Source organism: Podarcis melisellensis (genome assembly GCF_964234715.1).
Source record: "Podarcis melisellensis genome assembly, chromosome: 2".
NCBI classification, from domain to species: Eukaryota; Metazoa; Chordata; class Lepidosauria; order Squamata; family Lacertidae; genus Podarcis; species Podarcis melisellensis.
Window position 1 is genome coordinate 11,424,461 of NC_138529.1, and position 18,315 is coordinate 11,442,775.

An 18,315-nucleotide genomic window follows, 5' to 3' on the forward strand; every position below is an offset into this window, starting at 1 on the left:
GCATGGTATGGATTTGCCCTTATTTGTGGGGAGGTTAGACACTGGGCTCATCCAGACTTCCTTTTGTTCCGTGTTTCTTGGCTTTAAAGCTCCATGTCTGAGCTTTCCCCAGGAAAACCAGAGTAAAAGGAAGTCTGGATGAGCCCAGTGCTGTGTTACCCCCACACTTTCCAGTGAATTTTCCTCCCACTTTTCTTACTTGAGGATGCATGTTTGTTGTGCAGGATCTCCCAATCCACTGCAACTGTGAGATTTGAATTTGCCAGTATGCGACTGAATCCCACCCCAAAATAATGGCAGTCTGGAAGTGCCGTTAGCGAATTTTCTGCAGAAACAGTAAATCCAGATTCAGCTGGAAAAGCACATGGGGCGTTTTGATGAAGATGGTGCTGTGCAAGGGCTGTGCAAGACTTGTGTGTGTGAATAGCACCGAGACCGCAATGAACTGTACGTGAGCAAAGGCTAGGAAGCAGAGATCTGAGAAGGCGAGGAAGGACGGAGCAGAGGACAGGCTCAGCCAAAGAGATGTGGGCCAAGGAAGAAGGAGGGTGACAACTTATTCTCCATTCTGAGCTGATGGGCCATAACGGGTCCATGTAGCCAATCCAGGACTCACATGGCAAGTGGTGTGCTCTGTAACAATGCGTAACAACATCACAATGCCACTGTGCCTCAGGAAATAGAGAGCATATGGATGAATGTGGCCAATAAGGCATCGCACAGCACATGGAATGACATTGCATAATGACACATGATGTCAAAGGGGTACTGAGAGTCGAGGGCTGCCGAAGGATTCAAACAATCCACAATTTAAGGGTGGGAGGGTAGGGAGCTTTTATTTTGGGGGGGAGAGGGAAAGGGACATGGATTCATGCTAGTGAGTCAGTGGCAGAGTACATTCCCCAGTATGGAGTTTGTTGGTAGATTTGTTTGAATCTCTTAACTTAAGCAATCCAATCTGGCTTGTCCAGATTGGGTTTGTTCCTGGTGAATCCCCTTTGCTCCCTCTTAAAAAGAATAAAGACACAACAGTCTTCTATTAAAAGTAATGATAAGAAGTTTACTTACTTACTTCACAGTAGGTTCCCTGACGGGATGCAGGTGGTGCTGTGGGTTAAACCACAGAGCCTAGGACTTGCCGATCAGAAGGTTGGCGGTTTGAATCCCTGCGACAGGGTGAGCTGCCATTGCTCGGAGAACAGAAATCACACGGTGGGAGCGCAGCGGCAGCGGGAGGCCCTATTAGCTAAAGTGGTACATCAGGTTAAGAACAATTTCAGGTTAAGAACGGACCTCCAGAACAAATTAAGTTCTTAACCCGAGGTACCACTGTACAGAAGAGAGAGTGGGTTCATCCCATGATACATCCCATGGAATAAAACAAGATGGCTGTGTGACCAGCTCTTTTATGGGGTCTTCCAGGGTCACGCCCATCTACCTGGTCACATGCAGGGGGAGGATGCTCCCAAAACGTGTGACAGGAAGTCCAGCATTAAAAATCTGCACAATTAATCCTGGCATCGAGTTAAAGACCGATTCAGTCTGCAGACTTTGTGGATTTAACATCACACCAACTTTCTTCTCCCCAATTTTATTTACCCTATTTTTCGCTCTATAAGATGCACCAGACCATAAGACGCACCTAGCTTTTGCAGGTGGGAAACAAGAAAAAAAATATTCTGAATCTTAGAAGCCAGAACAACAAGAGGGATCGCTGCGCAGCAAAAGCAGCGATCCCTCTTGCTGTTCTGGCTTCTGGGATAGCTGCACAGCCTGCATTCGCTCCATAAGATGCACACACACTTCCCCTTACTTTTTAGGAGGGAAAAAGTGAGTCTTATAGAGCAAAAAATACGGTAACTTCTCATCTGATATTCTACAGGTCTGGCAGGGTTTTGAAGGGCTACACTTGCCTGGAAAGTCTGTTTATTAGAAACAACATTAGAAACTCGGTTCAAGCAGCAGGCAGTGATACTTCCTTCACAGCAGATTCAGCCAGGGGCAAAGCTAGGCTTTATTTCACCTGGGTCAAAGACTGAGTTTGGCACCCCTGCCACACACATTTGCGTACACACATACACAGACTAAGGGACTCAGAGGCCTCTGGACGCTTCACCTGGGGCCAAAAACCTGCTAGATCACAGCTACAGCTCTGCCTGCAACCCAGGGGCATAGGATTTATTTTAGGGGGGTCAGGTTTTATGTTGTGGGGGGCAGAACCGAGTTATGTGCAACACAATTGGTCAGTTAGTTTTTTAAAAATTTACTTGATTTTTTTGGGGGGGGCAGCTGCCCTCCTGCCCTCTCGTGGCTACACACATGCCTTTAGCTCTAAAGTATGCTTCAAGGTAAAAGTGAATTACAACCCTTGCTCCCTGGCCTGCATTGCAAACAGGAGAAAAAACATATTCCCCCTCTGCATCTTTAATAGCCCTGATTGTGAGGACAAAAGGAGTTAAAGCACGCTACCCGGGACTTTGTATGGCAATCCTGAGTAACAGCTCTCTGCCTTGCGTCCTTCACAGGCATGTATACATAGGTAACTGCACTTGTGCACCCTGAGGCAAAAAGAGGAATTCATAGAGGCAGACATAGACATCTTATCAGTCATGGAAATATTTGATAGGAATCCTTTTGGGAATCAAAGTGAGGCTCAGGCTTTGTGCATGCTGTGTGAGTGCATGAGCATGTGCGAGCAAGTGTATGTGCGCGCGCATACACACACAAACCACGACAGCAAGAGTGTGTGAGCAAGCATTAGTATGCGCCCTTAGCTGCCAAGGGGAAATTGTGCAGCTTAAGAATTGCAGCTCTGTCCTTCACTGGGATACACGCACAGAGCGCATGCCCAGGTGGCAAAGAACCAGTGGCGTAGCGTGGGGGGTGCAGGGGGGCCGGCCGCACCGGGCGCAACATGGGAGGGGCGCACGCTCACACTCGCAGCTCTCTGCCCCTACCTGGCTCACTCAGAGTTAGGGGGCGCAAATTACTTGCCTTGCCCCGGGTGCTGACAACCCACGCTACGCCACTGCAAAGAACCACCTTTTCTCTGGATTTATTAAAAACAGAGGTGGATAGGATCCATTGAGCTCAGGCAAGACACTGCAAGAAGTCAAGGAAAATCTTGAATTGTGTGTTTGTAGACCATATCTTAGGGACACGGGTGGTACTGTGGGTCCTAGTCATAATTTACATGCTTCTAGTTGTGCTTTTAGGGACGCGGTTGGCACTGTGGGTTAAACCACAGAGCCTAGGACTTGTCGATCAGAAGGTCGGCGGTTCGAATCCCCGCGATGGGGTGAGCTCCCGTTGCTCGGTCCCTGCTCCTGCCAACCTAGCAGTTCGAAAGCACGTCAAAGTGCAAGTAGATAAATAGCTACCGCTCCAGCGGGAAGGTAAACGGTGTTTCTGTGTGCTGCTCTGGTCCGCCAGAAGCGGCTTAGTCATGCTGGCCACATGGCCTGGAAGCTGTACGTCGGCTCCCTCGGCCAATAAAGCGAGATGAGCGCCGCAACCCCAGAGTTGGCCACAACTGGACCTAATGGTCAGGGGTCCCTTTACCTTTACCTAGAGCACACACAGCACCCTTGAAATCCTGTTATACTCCAGCTCCCATCAGTCCCAGTCAGCATGGCCAATGGTTAAGGAAGATGGGAATTGTAGTCCACGTGTTGGGGGAGAGGGCAGACCATGATTGCTACCTCTGCCTTAACTATTAACTGTTACAGACACATCCCTGGGTTTGGTAGCAACAACCTTAGGGGCAAGAGAACATAATGCCATGCCTACATAAGCTTTCTATGTGCTGACAGCTTGGCTCTTGCTGGAAGGAGGGTATACCATGTTGCATGGCATCCCCTCCTCACTGGAACAATGTTCCCCAGTCCAGTGTACCTTGTGGGATGGTGGTGGGTAATCAGCACATATGGTTTTTGAGAAGTGAGCAACATCTGGGCACTGACACCTCTCCCCCAACCCGAGTGAACATACAACAATATGATGATGATGATGGTGATAATACTTAACATTCCTAAAGGGCCTCCAAGTATTATACATGCTTTGATTCTGTGCACTCTCTCACTACAATCCTTACAACAAAGATGTAAAGAGGGTGATTCTTGGCAGCCACATCTTGCAAATTTGGGGATGGAGAAGTGAAGCTTTACTAAGGCAATCTGGTGAGCTCTTGCTAGAGGTGAGATTGGAACCAGAGACGACGACCTGATTCATAGCTCCATCTCTTTGTCACTACACCATGCCAGCTCTCAGAGATTGTCTGCATTTCAGAATGTGAAGGTTGTCCTCCAAACCACCTTGCTGATTTGGAGCTTTATGAGGGCTGGGCATAAACTAGAGGACCTTGAGCACTCCTTCTTGACAGTGTACACATGAACAGGGGGTCACCAACTTTTTAAGGCTCACGAGCACCTTTGGCTTTTTGAACGCGTGTCATGTGCGCTCCCTGTTTGGCTCGCATCCCATGGGGACAGAAAGTGTGTGCACATGCGCACTTGGCTTTTCTGAGCCAGATGTGTAAAAGCCGGGTCCAGCAGAATTAATATGAGCCTTGAAAACGATGCAGTGGCAAAAAGGAGGAAGTGGGAAAGAACGACACTCTTCCAACTTCCTCCTATGTACTTTGCAAGGAGGAGAAAGCTAACCATTCTTAAAATAAATAAATAAAACCCTGTTTGTCATACTCCCTCCCCAATAGCACAGGAATCCTTTTCTCCCGTTGCTCCATGTGATGAGTTCTCCCAGCTGCTTGGGCTCCTTGGTTCCATAATATGGAAGCAACTGCAGAAAGAGGCTTCAGGGCATCATTTTATTTCAGGTCGGGCTTCTTAACACTAAGAAGAGTCCTGCTGGATTAGGCCAGTAGCCCATCTGTCCCAGCACCCTGCCCTAAAAATGGCTAACCAGATGTGTTTGGGAAGCCGGCAAGCCGGACATGAACGCAACAGCACTCTCCCCCTCTGGCCGTTTCCAGCAACTGGTGACAGTGGAGGCAAGACGCATCCATCAGAGCAAATAATCACCGAAAGCCTTTCAGACCCTACAAGTGTCCCTGTTTTCCAGGCACAGTCCCAGATATATAGAAGCCGTTCCAGTTTCTGATTTGATCCTGGAATATCCTACTTTTCTTAGGACGTCCCTATTTTCATCGGAGAAATGTTGGAGGGTATGGAGTTAGCCGACCCTGGAGCCAAGGACACATGTACCTATAAAACCTTTCGAAGACTTCTGAAGGCAGCTCTGTATAGGGAAGTTTTTTAAAAAAATATTTCATGTTTTATTATATTTTTATATACAGTGGTACCTCGGGTTAAGTACTTAATTCATTCCGGAGGTCTTAACCTGAAACTGTTCTTAACCTGAAGCACCACTTTAGCTAATGGGGCCTCCTGCTGCTGCCACGTCACCGCTGCACGATTTCTGTTCTCATCCTGAAGCAAAGTTATTAACCTGAAGCACTATTTCTGGGTTAGTGGAGTCTGTAACATGAAGCGTATGTTACCTGAGGTACTACTGTATGTCGGAAGACACTTAGAGCCCTATTCATTACAGTGGTACCTCTGGTTATGTACTTAATTCGTTCTGGAGGTCCATTCTTAACCTGAAAGCGTTCTTAACCTGAGGTACCACTTTAGCTAATAGGGCCTTCTGCTGCCGCTGTGCCGCTGGCACACAATTCCTGTTCTCATCCTGAGGTAAAGTTCTTAAACCGAGGTACTACTTCTGGGTTAGCAGAGTCTGTAACCTGAAGTGTTTGTAACCTGAAGTGTTTGTAACCCGAGGTACCACTGTATTATTAATTAATAGGACATCCCTAATTTCATCAGAGAAATGTTGGAGGGCATGGCCTTATCCTCCATGCATTTGTGTAATCCTCTTTTGATGCCATCCAAGCTGATGGCCGTCACTGCCTCCTCTGTGAGTGAGTTCCATAGTTATTCACGGTGTGAATAAGTTCTTCCTTTACTCCTCCTGAATCTTCCAAGAGTGGGTATTCCCTGAGTGTTATTATGACAGAGGGAGAAAACCATTTCTCTAACTGCTTTCCCCATGCCATGCATGATTTTATACACTGCTCTCATGCTCCCCCTCTTACCTGCCTTTGCTCTGAACTAAAAAAAAACACCACACCAACCCGAATATTGTAACCTTTCCTCATAAGGGAGTTGTTCCATCCCCTTGAGGCAGTGCAATCAAAGAGAGAAGTTGAAAGGAGTAAGAAAGGTAAGGCTGCCCTTTGATCATCTCTGGGTTTTTAAAACCCTGTCATGAATATCTCTTGCAAAACTATACAGTAGGGGTGGGAAACCTGTAGCATAGGAAGTTTCTCCTAATATTCTGTTGAAATCCGCCCTTCTGTGTGGAGGTAGGGCTTCTGTTCTCATGCAGAAGGTCCTAGTCATAATTTACATGCTTCTAGTTGTGCTTTTAGGGACGCGGGTGGCGCTCTGGGTTAAACCACAGAGCCTAGGACTTGTCGATCAGAAGGTTGGCGGTTTGAATCCCCGTGACGGGGTGAGCTCCCGTTGCTCGGTCCCAGCTTCTGCCAACCTAGCAGTTCAAAAGCATGTCAAAGTGCAAGTAGATAAATAGGTACCGCTCCAGCAGGAAGGTAAACGGCGTTTCTGTGCACTGCTCTGGTTCGCCAGAAGTGGCTTAGTCATGCTGGCCACATGACCCGGAAGCTGTACGCCGGCTCCCTCGGCCAATAAAGCGAGATGAGCGCCGCAACCCCAGAGTCGGCCACGACTGGACCTAATAGTCAAGGGTCCCTTTACCTTTAGTTGTGCTTTTGCGGCCCACCTTTGATGAGGCCAATATCCAGCTGTGGGTCCTGACAGTGGCGTGGCCTGCTTGCTGGCACCCAGGGCATGCGTAAATGGAGTATAAATGGAGCCCATTGTGCCAGCCCAGCCCTCACCAGCGAAGGTGCTGGATCGAACCCTCACCAGAGAAAAAAAGGGGCCGCGCTGCCGGACCGCACAGGGGGGAGCCCGGCCGGATGATGCAACCCTTGGCAGGCAAATCCCCCTGAAGCCTGCGGAGACAAGTGCTGGGCTGGGCCACTCTGGGATCTCCCCTTGCCCGCCTCCCTCCCTCCACGTCCACTCACCAACTGGGGACTGCGTCAAGCAAGGAGCAAGTGAGTGCTGGCTTGGCAGCCATTCAGCAAGGGGGCCAGGGTCGCAGAAGCAAGGCCAGGCTGGTTTCCGGGGCCCAGAGACCCCCAGCGCCTGACGGGGAAGGACGGGGAGCCGAGGACAGTGCCTGCCAGGATGTGCCTGGCTGGGACAGGGATCCCTGCAGAAGCCGGTGCCTGTGTGTGGGCACCTGGTTCATGCCCCCTCAAAATTGTGCACCTGGAGCTATGGCCCCCCTGTCCCCCCACGCTATGCACCTGGCCCTGGGACCAGTTGAAGACGAGTGATGTACAAAATACTGAGCTGGACCAAAGGCCTTGACTTGGTATAACACAGTTTCCTAAGATCTAATCCTTCCCTCTGGATCTCTTCAGGGAGATGACAGATTATTTACAGCCAGTGCAACAAGGACTTTAGCAAAATCTATAGTATAGCTTGAAAAAGGCACAAAGAAGGCAAGGGAAATGCCAGTGTGGTTAAGCGTCACATTTGCCCTCCTCCCGCAAGGTCCCAGGTGGGTCACAACATTTAAGCACACAATTAAAAACACTTTAAAACAAGTTGCAATCATAACAATAAGGTGGGTCCTGAAAAGATATGTACACCTCAAGTGTCAAAAGCCAGGTCAAGGATAAAGGTCAAGTAGACATCCTCCCCCCGCCAAAACCATCTTCCAAATGACATCAAATGAAGAGATGTAGAATTATCTGCCCTTAGAAGAGGCACATGAGAGGGACACAAGGGCAGGACAGTAAATTACAGCGCACAGGACTGAAACAGAAACCCTCCTCTGCAGATTTGGCCTCAGGGCTGCCTTTCATGATTTAAGGCATTTCTCACAGCTACCCTGCTGTCTTTTGAACCAGCCCCTTTACCTGTCCTGTCCCTTTAAAAGTTGCTGATCTGCAGCGATTAGCAGGTGGGTCCTGCTTTATCTCCCAAGCTATGGAAAGTTTCACCTATTGCTTTCTGCAAATCAATCCTCTATTAAAGGTACAGGAGCAAGTCAGGACGTTCCTTTCTTGTGTCCCAACTTTCCTGGCCAGCTGGCATTCCTGACTGACCGTTGCAGGATGGAAAACTGAAGGGAATGGCATGTCCTGGAAGAGGGCGTGTCTGTCCGTCTGAAACCCTGAATAGAAACGCTCTATACGGCAACATTTTTGGGGGTGGGAAGAGGCAGGAACGGAAAAACCCGTGCAAAATGGTCACCGCCTGTACGCTAAGACACTGCAAAAGCCTGGGCTGGGATTCTTGCAGTGAAGGCTGAATTAATGCATCCGGAAAAACCACTTCTGTTCTTTAGCGAGTGTGCATGCTCAGGGTCACTTATCGCCCATTGTGCTTTTGCTTTTAAAAGATCACAAGCATGCACCCTGGCTTTGTAAATTGAAAGCACATCTGTGGGCCACAGGAAAACCCATATATATGCTTTGTTTTAAAGGAGAAGACCACTCCAAGGCAGACTACCCCCCAGGGCTAGTGTTCAAGCATGCACGCACTAAATTAAAATGCTGTAGGCTTTTACTCAGAAGAAGAAGAAAATCTGGCTTTACTGAAAAAACAGTCAGGCAATACCATGATTCCACCTCGCAACATTTATGGCACCAGGCTTGGGGGTCAAAAATAGAGTGTCTGGTTGGCATTTGTCAACTCACTTAGAATTGTGGAATTGTAGAGTTGAAAGGTAGGGACGCGGGTGGCGCTGTGGGTTAAACCACAGAGCCTAGGACTTGCCGATCAGAAGGTCGGCGGTTCGAATTCACGCGATGTGGTGAGCTCCCGTTGCTCTGTCCTTGCTCCTGCCAACCTAGCAGTTCGGAAGCATGTCAAAGTGCAAGTAGATAAATAGGTACCACTCCGGAGGGAAGGTAAATGGCCTTTCCGTGCACTGCTCTGGTTCTCCAGAAGCGGCTTAGTCATGCTGGCCACATGACCCGGAAGCTGTACGCCGGCTCCCTCGGCCAATAAAGCGAGATGAGCGCTGCAACCCCAGAGTCGGCCACGACTGGACCTAACGGTCAGGGGTCCTTTTACCTTTACCTTTAGCGTTGAAAGATACCTCTAGGGTCATCTAGTCCAACCCTCTGCAGTGCAGGTATCTCAACTAAAACATCCATGAGAGATGGCCATCAAACCTCTGCATAAAAACCTCAAGGGAAGGAGAGTCCAACGCCTGCCAAAGGAGTCTGTTCCACTGTCGAACAGCTTACTGTCAGAAAGTTCTTCTTGATGTTTACGTGGAAACTCCTTTTCTGTAACTTGAATCCATTGAGTAGCACCTTAAAGACCAACTAAGTTAGTTCTTGGTATGAGCTTTCGTGTGCATGCACACTTCTTCAGATACGAAGAAGTATCTGAAGAAGTGTGCATGCACAGTGTATCTGAAGAAGTGTGCATGCACATGAAAGCTCATACCAAGAACTAACTTAGTTGGTCTTTAAGGTGCTACTGGAAGGAATTTTGTTTTGTTTTGACTATGGCAGACCAACACGGCTACCTATCTGTAATTGAATCCATTGGTTTGAGTCCTACGCTCCAGAGTAAGAGAAAACAAGCATGCTCCATCTTCCATGTGACAGCTCTTTAGATCTTTGAAGATGGCTCTCATATCTCCTCTCAGTACTCCTCTTTTCCAGGCTAAACATGCTCAATCCCTCAACCGTTCCTCATAAGGCTTGGTTTCCAGACACTTGATCATCTTGGTCGCCCTACTCTGCACATGTTCCAGCTTGTCAATATCCTCCTTAAATTGAGGTGCCCAGAACTGGACACAATATTGCAGGTCTGACCCAAGGCAGAATAGAGTTGCTTCTCTATACTTCTGTTGATGCATCCTAGAATAGCATTTGTTTTTTGTTGCTGCGTCACACTGTTGACTATTTTAAGCTTGTGGTCCACCAGGACCCCTAGAGCCTTTTCACACGTACTAGCAAGCCTCCATCTTATATTTGTGCAGCTGGTTTTTCCTGCCTAAGTGTAGAGCCTTACATTTGTCGCTATTGAAATTCATCTTGTTAGTTCTTCAACCTGTTCAGGTCATCTTGAATCCCAATTCTGTCTTCTGTGGCATTAGCTACTAACTCCCAGTTTGGTGTCACCTGCAAGTTTGATGAACAGATTAACAGATTTGGACTATAAAGAAGAGTAAAGACATAAAATCCACACAGAAACATTCTATTTGGACTTAAACTCACCTGCAGAATGAACACAGAGGCTGTTGAAAATAACGAAGGATTAACATCAGAATGTCTTAAGGGAGTTTTTGCAATATTTTGAAATGCAGTAGAACTATGAGATGATTAGGATTCCCTCTGAAGCATGGGAAGTCAGCTAAAAAATATAATAATTTATAATTAGGCATAACATTGGGATTTGTTTGATTATTGGATAGTTTGTATAATTTGGAATATGTAATTTGGTTTGATTGGAAAATTTAAATAAATATTATTAATATTTTAAAAGGTTTGATTAACATCCCCTCAATTCCTTCATCAAACTCATTTATAAAGATGTTGAACAGCAACAGGCTCAGGACAGAACCCTGCAACACTCCACTTGTCACTTTTTTCCAGGATGACAAGGAACCATTAGTGAGCGCTCTTTGAGTTCCGTCAGTCAACTAGCCACAAATCCACCTTACAGTAACCTCCTCCAGCGCACATTTTACCAACTTATCCACAAGAATAACGGAGGACTCACAGATTGAGTGTTTAATTATCTGGTCTAGGACCTTTCCTGGTATCAATGCCAAGCTCACGGGTCAGTAGTTACTTGTGTCTTCCTTTTTCCCTTTTTTGAAGATGGGGACATTTGCCCACAGGAAAACTTGCCTGTTCTCCAAGAATTCTCAACGATAATAGACAGAGGCTCTGAAATTAAACACTAAAGGCAGAGAGAATTTAAAGAAAAAGTCCCCATGAAGATTGAGCATTCGCACAAGTATGAAATGTTCAGTGTCATTTGGAATGGAGTAGCCTAGAGTTGGGCATGGATCGCAGGCTGGGATCTTGAACAGAAACACTTCTGATAGAAAGTAAGGATATACTGCAACATTTTGTTGTAGGTTCTAGCTGTGTTCTTGGGAAGTTTCCTGTGCTGTCAAATGCAGCTGCCCATTCTCGCTTGCTGCCTCTTTTGCCTGAAACGCCACCCCCTTTGTGAAGCCAACCCACCACTTCTTTCCCCATGGTTCCTGTCATAGCTGTCAACTTTCAGATTTAAAAATAAGGGATCAGCAGCCTCACCTGTCCCGGGGACAGTCTATGGGATATCTAACAATCTGGGATAGCAGCGGGAAACGGCGCTGGAATAAGGGGGGGGGGAGGGAAGGTTGACACCTATGCTTCCTGTAAAACTCTCCTTTTCAGAGAAGCCTGAACTTAAATGAAGCCCATGCGCTTATTTGCTGCATCTGTGCACATTCACCACTCATGATTGTTCAATTCCATCCTTCTCTATGCCCCCTCTTGTTAGCTTTGCACACTGTCAACATTTAGATTGACAGTGTGCTCTGTCTTTTTGCTTGTAATACTCTTGTGAAGTGCTATATACACAACACTAATAACTATTCCCCAAATAACACTGTGCCATCCCTCAACTCTATCGGGCAAGCCGAAACACCTGGCATCTTTACATCCCTCACTTCATTCATTCATTATGAGTTGTTAATCACCTTATATGGAATGTTATATATACACTAGCTTCAGTCGTATTCCACTGGATGGCTCAGTTGGTTAGAGTGTAGTGCTGATGACACCAAGTTTGCAGGTTTGATCCCCGTAAGGAATAGTTACATATTCCTGCATTGCAGGGGATAGGACTGGATGATCCTTGGGGTCCCTTCCAACTCCATGATCTTACGAACCCAGTTTCAAAGTGATGCACCATCTTAAGAATAAAAGGTAAAGGGACCCCTGACCATTAGGTCCAGGCATGACCGACTCTGGGGTTGCGGCGCTCATCTCGCTTTATTGGCTGAGGGAGCCAGTGTACAGCTTCTGGGTCATGTGGCCAGCATGACTAAGCCGCTTCTGGCGTACCAGAGCAACGCACGGAAATGCTGTTTACCTTCCCGCCAGAGCAGTACCTATTTATCTACTTGCACTCTGACGTGCTTTCAAACTGCTACGTTGGCAGGAGCAGGGGCCAAGCAACGGGAGCTCACCCCGTCGCGGGGATTTGAACCGCCGACCTTCTGATCGGCAAGTCCTAGGCTCTGTGGTTTAACCCACAGTGCCACCCGCGTCCCTATCTTAAGAATAGTACAGTGGTACCTTGCAAGACGAAATTAATTCGTTCTGCGAGTTTTTCCGTCTTGCAAATTTTTTCGTCTTGCGAAGCACGGATTCCCTGGGTATTAACGGTTTTAAGAAAAAGGAAACAAACTTCCATAGGGAAATTCGTTTTGCGAAGCAACTCAAAAAAAGAAAAACTCTTTCGTCTTGCGAGTTTTTCGTCTTACGAGGCATTCGTCTTGCGAGGTACCACTGTATCCACGAATTACAAAATGTAGTAGTTAAAACACAATGAATAAATTTACTACGACTATCATATCAATAACTTATCACACAACAAATAATTTCCAGAATATTAAGAGAGAGAAATTTTCCATGCATATTAAAATCTTTTTGCAGAAAAAAGCGGGAGGGGCAACATTATCACTCCCCTAACCAGCACAGTTCCAGTGTTGCTGTTTCATGCATATCATATACATGTGTGTACGCATACATACACCCGCGCAACGTGCATAAATGCCGGCTGGCAACACTTGCCAGGAAGAGTCAGTCCTCTGGAATCTGCCGCTGAGTTGCATCAGGCCTAGCAGATGCCGGGTGTTCCTCAGGCCAATAGATGGCGCCCTCTGCACAAGGCAGCTCTTAGGAGCCAGGGAAGGTGGGGGAAGCGACTTCCACGCAGCAGCTGGAAGAAAACCTTAACCCTTCCTGTTTCTCAGCTGTGCTGGGAGCAACGCAATTTTTCAGGGCTTGCAGAGCAAAGGAAAGTTAGTGGCACTAGATGCCAACCCTCCCACAGGAAGGGGAATTAGGTAGGTGGGACCCTTTTCTACCTGTGCATAGCTGCACACACCTCTTGCCAAAGTTATCTGTCCTGCGGATCTCTTGAATTTAATAAATAAAAATAAAGCCATGGGAGTCTGCTCTTCTTTTGCAGCTGGGCACCCTGTCATCAGTTGCCTTGATGAAGTTGTGCCTCTGAAGCTTAGATCTGGGAATCACTGGCCAGCCCTGGAATAGTAGCCATGCAAGAACAATATCTGTGGCACCGCAAGCCCCTTGGAGGAAGGTTACAGCACACAGAACCATTTTCCCTTATTTCAAATGTTCAGGTGTGAGTGCCATACATACAGCCAAAACAGCTCGACCCACAAAAGGGAGATGTCGGCAGACATGGAGAAATCCTGAGATCTGCAGTAGAACAAGTATATATATTTTGGAGGAAGACAAAGCTAAATCATAAGGGTGGGATAAAACCCCAACGTGGTCCAACTGAGCATGCTTAGTTGCTACAGAATGATGACTCGTCGGGATGGAATGAAGTAAGTTGGAGAGGGCATGGCTTACTGACTCGAACATGCCATGCTGCAACATTTTGTTGCAGCAGGACACCTTTGTACATGCAATTTCAGAAGCGGTAAACGAACTTCTCAACTCTTAAGTGGCACTGCCAGCAGCCAAGTCATGCTGAAAAAAGAAAGTTGTGAGAAAATGAGGTGCTTTCAGGGTACTCAAGCAGTGACCCATTACATCCTGTGCTATTTAGGCAAATACACTTTGCTTATGCTCAGAGGGGCACTTTAATTTTCCCCCACACATTCTAGAATGGAATACTTGTACTAAAAATAGATCTCAAGGGCAAAGCTCTGGCTCAGCCCGAAGCCTGAATTTTAACAGGAACGAGAAGGGCTGTCTCCAGTTCTTGCATGTCATGACTGATAATGGCGAGCGTTTGTTCTCTTATTCTGTTATCTTACTGCAGGGGCTGGAGGCAGGGTGCTTCTGCAGATCAGTTGCTGGAAACTGCAGAGGGGACAGGCCTGTGCGTAAGCTCCTGTTTGTGGGCTTCCCATGGGCATCTAGTTGGCCACCGTGAGAACAGGATGCTAGACTAGGTGGGCCACCGATCCAATCCACTGGGGTTATTTGAATGTTCTTATCTTGAGAACTTCACGGCATACAGAACAGTTGCATTCATATCCAAATGCGGTGGGGAACCAGGGATCCTCCAGATGTTATTGGACTCCAAATCCTATCAACCTCAGCCAGCATGGCTGATAGTCAAGGATGTTGGGAGTTGCAGTCCAACAACATTCGGAGAGGGGCATAGCTGTCAACTGTCCCTTATTTGGCGGGAAACTCCCTTATCCTAGCGCCGTGTCCCGCTGCTGTCCCGGATTGATGATGTCCCTTAAATTCCCTGGGTTTCATGCTCACCCAGCTCGGGAGGGAAGCAGCGGCTCGAGGTCCTCTGCCGCGAGAGCGCGCGCACAAGCTGCCGCGTCTCCGTCTCTCCCCTTTCCCCCTCAGGGGCGCATCGTGAGGAGACGGATGGCGGCAGGCAGGCAGGCAGCCCCTCTCTTGCGAGTCTTCTGCTGCACTGCCAGGGGAAGCTGGAGGCGGCCTGAGGAAGGAGGAAGAGGAGGGGATAGGGAAGGACACAGTAGGGTGGCGCTTCAGCAGCCACCACGGTGCCACAATCGCCTCATGCCGGGCTCGTGGGCGAGAGTCTCTCTTCCTCCCTCCCTCTCTCTCGGGTGGGGAAGGGCCGATGGAACTCCTCGCGCCAGGACGACGGCAGCCCCGACGTGCATAAACTAAGCAAAGTCTCTTATTTTGGCTGCTGATCCCTTATTTTCAAATCTGTAAGTTGACATGGGGGGCAGGTTCCCCACTTCGGATATACCACCGTCAGATCATCGCAAAAAAACACAAAGAGGAACACAACCTTCTCCACTCTATTCACACACCATGTATTTCTACTAAAGTCTATTGTGTCATCACCTCTTTATTCCCCTTTTCCTCCAAGGAGCTCAAGGTAGCATATATATGTCCCTTCATTTTGTCCTCACAAGAGCCCTGGAAGGTAGGTTGGACTGAGAGATGAGAATGACTGGTCCAAGAACACTGAGTGAGCTTTGTGGCTCCGTGAGAAAATTGACTCTCCCTTGTGTTATTTTTAACTCCTCTAACAGCTACACCCCGTACGCCAGACTTGTAACCCAGATATTGTACCACCTTTACCTTTAACAATGCATAGCCAGGGGAAGACGGGGCTCCCTGCCCTGTTCCTTCCATCACCCATCCTTCTCTCTGCAAAACTGAGGTTCTGCTTAGTTTAATTAGACAAACTTGTTTCAGCCATCCTTTTACAAACACGGTGATATAAACATGTGGATTTCATAGGTCACTAGAATGCCCAAAGCATTTTTCATTCATTAGCTCACCTGTCCTTAGCACAGCCCTGCAAGGTAGGTCAGTATTATGTCGTCCCCCATTTTGCAGGTGTGGGGGGTGGCAGCTAGTGCAAATCCTTCAGGCAGGACCGAGAACTGGACCATACATCAGTCAGCGTTTCAGTCCTTTCCTACAGCTGCGCAAAGCTGGACTGGCGTCAGCTGCTCTCAGGATGGCGTATTGATTTTTGGAAACAGTTCATTTATAACCATTGGGTAGTTGAACTTTCACCCTGTCATTTCCTCCTGATGTTTCTGGGAATTGCTGGAGAGAGGGCTTTGGGGCTTATTTAACAGGAGGTTACAGGAGCCGAGCAACAGCAAGCAAGGCATGTTGGTGGTTTAACACACACTTGTCTTCCTGGCGAGGGTTTGGCGAGGGCAGTCAGCCCAGGCAGAAGGTGGAACTGGCTACAGGCTTGGCTGGAGGAAAACTGACAAAGTGGGAGTTTAGCCACAGGCCAGCATTATTATTCTTTGCCAGTTTGCTTTAGTTTTTAGCCACAGGTGGGCTTAGCCCATGTCCGAGATTCCCATTGTTCTATACAGCTCAGCAAGTGGATGCCAAACTGAAAAATCTGCGTGCCAAATGGCAAAAGCTCTCTGCAGGCTGAGTTGAGAGATCTTAATGGGTGTTAGAAGATTTCACTTGAAGGTGCTTTGACATTTATAGATGAATTTGTATATCTATATTTAGCTGTATAAGCAGTGAGGGCTGGAGCACATTGAGGCTGGTAGGGTGGAAAGCGGGGAGCTCAACAGAAGGTGAAATCAAAGACAATGACAAGCAGTGCCACTCCCTGGGCCTGCTGTAAGTAAGAAGACAGGCAGGTGGTGGCTGGCTGAGGACAGACTGAGGCTGCTGGAGCAATTCTCTTTAGCCCAGGGATGAGCAACTTGGGGCTCTTCAAGATGCCAGGTAAAGGTAAAGGTACCCCTGACCATTAGGTCCAGTCGTGGCCGACTCTGGGGTTGCGGCGCTCATCTCGCTTTATTGGCCGAGGGAGCCGGTGTACAGAGCAGCGCACGGAAACGCCGTTTATCTTCCCGCCGGAGCAGTACCTATTTATCTACTTGCACTTTGACGCGCTTTCGATCTGCTATGTTGGCAGGAGCAGGGACCGAGCAACGGGAGCTCACCCTGTTGCGGGGATTCGAACCGCAGACCTTCTGATCGGCAAGCCCTAGGCTCTATGGTTTAACCCACAGCACCACCCGCTGCATTGCAACTTCCATCAGCCTCAGTCAGCACTGTCAATGGAGAGGGGTGATGGGAGTTGTAGTCCAACCACATCTGGAAGGCTGCAGGATCCCCATTCCTGCTCTAGGAGACACTGCGCTGAACAAAGTCCTTAAAAAAAAACCCCAATAAGGTTATGGAGATCTTCCAAAGCAGACCAGACAAACACCTGCCTAGGATGTTGGGACAGGGATCCTTATACTCTAGAATACAGAGTCAGAGGCATGGGATACATATAACCTGTTTGCTCTGTTCAGCCACTGTGATCCCAAGTTTTGACACAAGCTGCTGCCTTAAACGGATGCTTGGTTCCATTTAGCCCAGCTCTGCCTGTTCTGATGGGCGGCAGTTCTCCAAGATTGCAAGCAAAGGTCTTTCCTCGTGCTGTTACTGCTGAGATGCTTTTAATTAGGTGCTAGGGATCGAGTCTGTCAGACAAAGCACCTGCCCAGTGCTGGGCTAGTCTCTTTCAGCCAGATGTCCTTTCGCTCATCAGAAGGCCTGTCAGTACCTTGAGATGGCACAAGCCAGGAGGAACCGCTCTCGAGAGGCCAGCAGGGTATCTGCACCTTCAAAATATTTGTGTCTCAGAGTGACTCACAGCTCTGATCCTTTAAGCACCTACTTGATGCTAGCAACCCTGCACACAAGAGGCCATTGCTGGGGAGAGGGGAGTCTGTTACGACAGAACTGATAAGGCCTGAGTGTTGACAGAAGCAATAACGAGGCCTGTCCACTTCTGCTCATTATCAGGTGGCGGCAGGGATTATTCTGGAATGCAAAGGGAGCGAAGGCAACATGTGCAGATCAACACGCTCTTCATTCCCTGGATTCTCTCCGTTATGAGGACCTTTGGAGAATGAGAACTGCTGCACAGTCCTGACTTGGGAGAGGGGAATCCCATCATTTAACAATGCTAGCTGCATTCTTCACACATGGGCCGTTTGGGTGCAGTAAACATGCTTTCCTCTGTGAAATGTTCAATGCATTTTTGTTTTGCAGACTGATTAGCTGTACCCAGTATTCTGCTACGCAACTCCTCCTATCCTCCAAATGGCTTGGCGTTAGGTCAAGTCACACAGGATTTGCAGTCCAACAGCCTGATCCTATGGTCAGCTGTGCCCATCAAAGCCTAGGCAGAATCAGGTCCTATTATTACCATGAATTTCTTAATTGCCTTCTGAGCCACCGTCCAAAGGTGATTTACACATAAATCATAGTATTACACCTGCAGGCAAAGTCCATGGAAGGAATTATGTGTCAGTTTGCATGAATGGGGTGTCAGGTCTGTGTGTACGTATGTCAGGACCAATTACAAATTCCTGGTAGCTGAAAGATAACCAAGAAAGGTAACCTTTTAGAGCTTTCCCCAACCTGGTGCCCTCCAGATGTTTTGAACTACAACTCCCATCAGCTCCTGCTGGCACATTTTGACTGCCACCAAA

At 47.9% G+C, this 18,315-nt stretch overlaps 1 long non-coding RNA gene across 1 annotated transcript; it reads left to right on the plus strand.

Moving 5' to 3' along the window:
- The first annotated feature begins 229 nt into the window (after positions 1-229).
- LOC309363066 lies at positions 230-17,815 on the plus strand. Its single transcript, XR_014165213.1, has 3 exons — positions 230-816; positions 13,332-13,716; positions 17,624-17,815. It is a non-coding gene; the product is annotated as an uncharacterized lncRNA (long non-coding RNA).
- Positions 17,816-18,315: the final 500 nt, after the last annotated feature.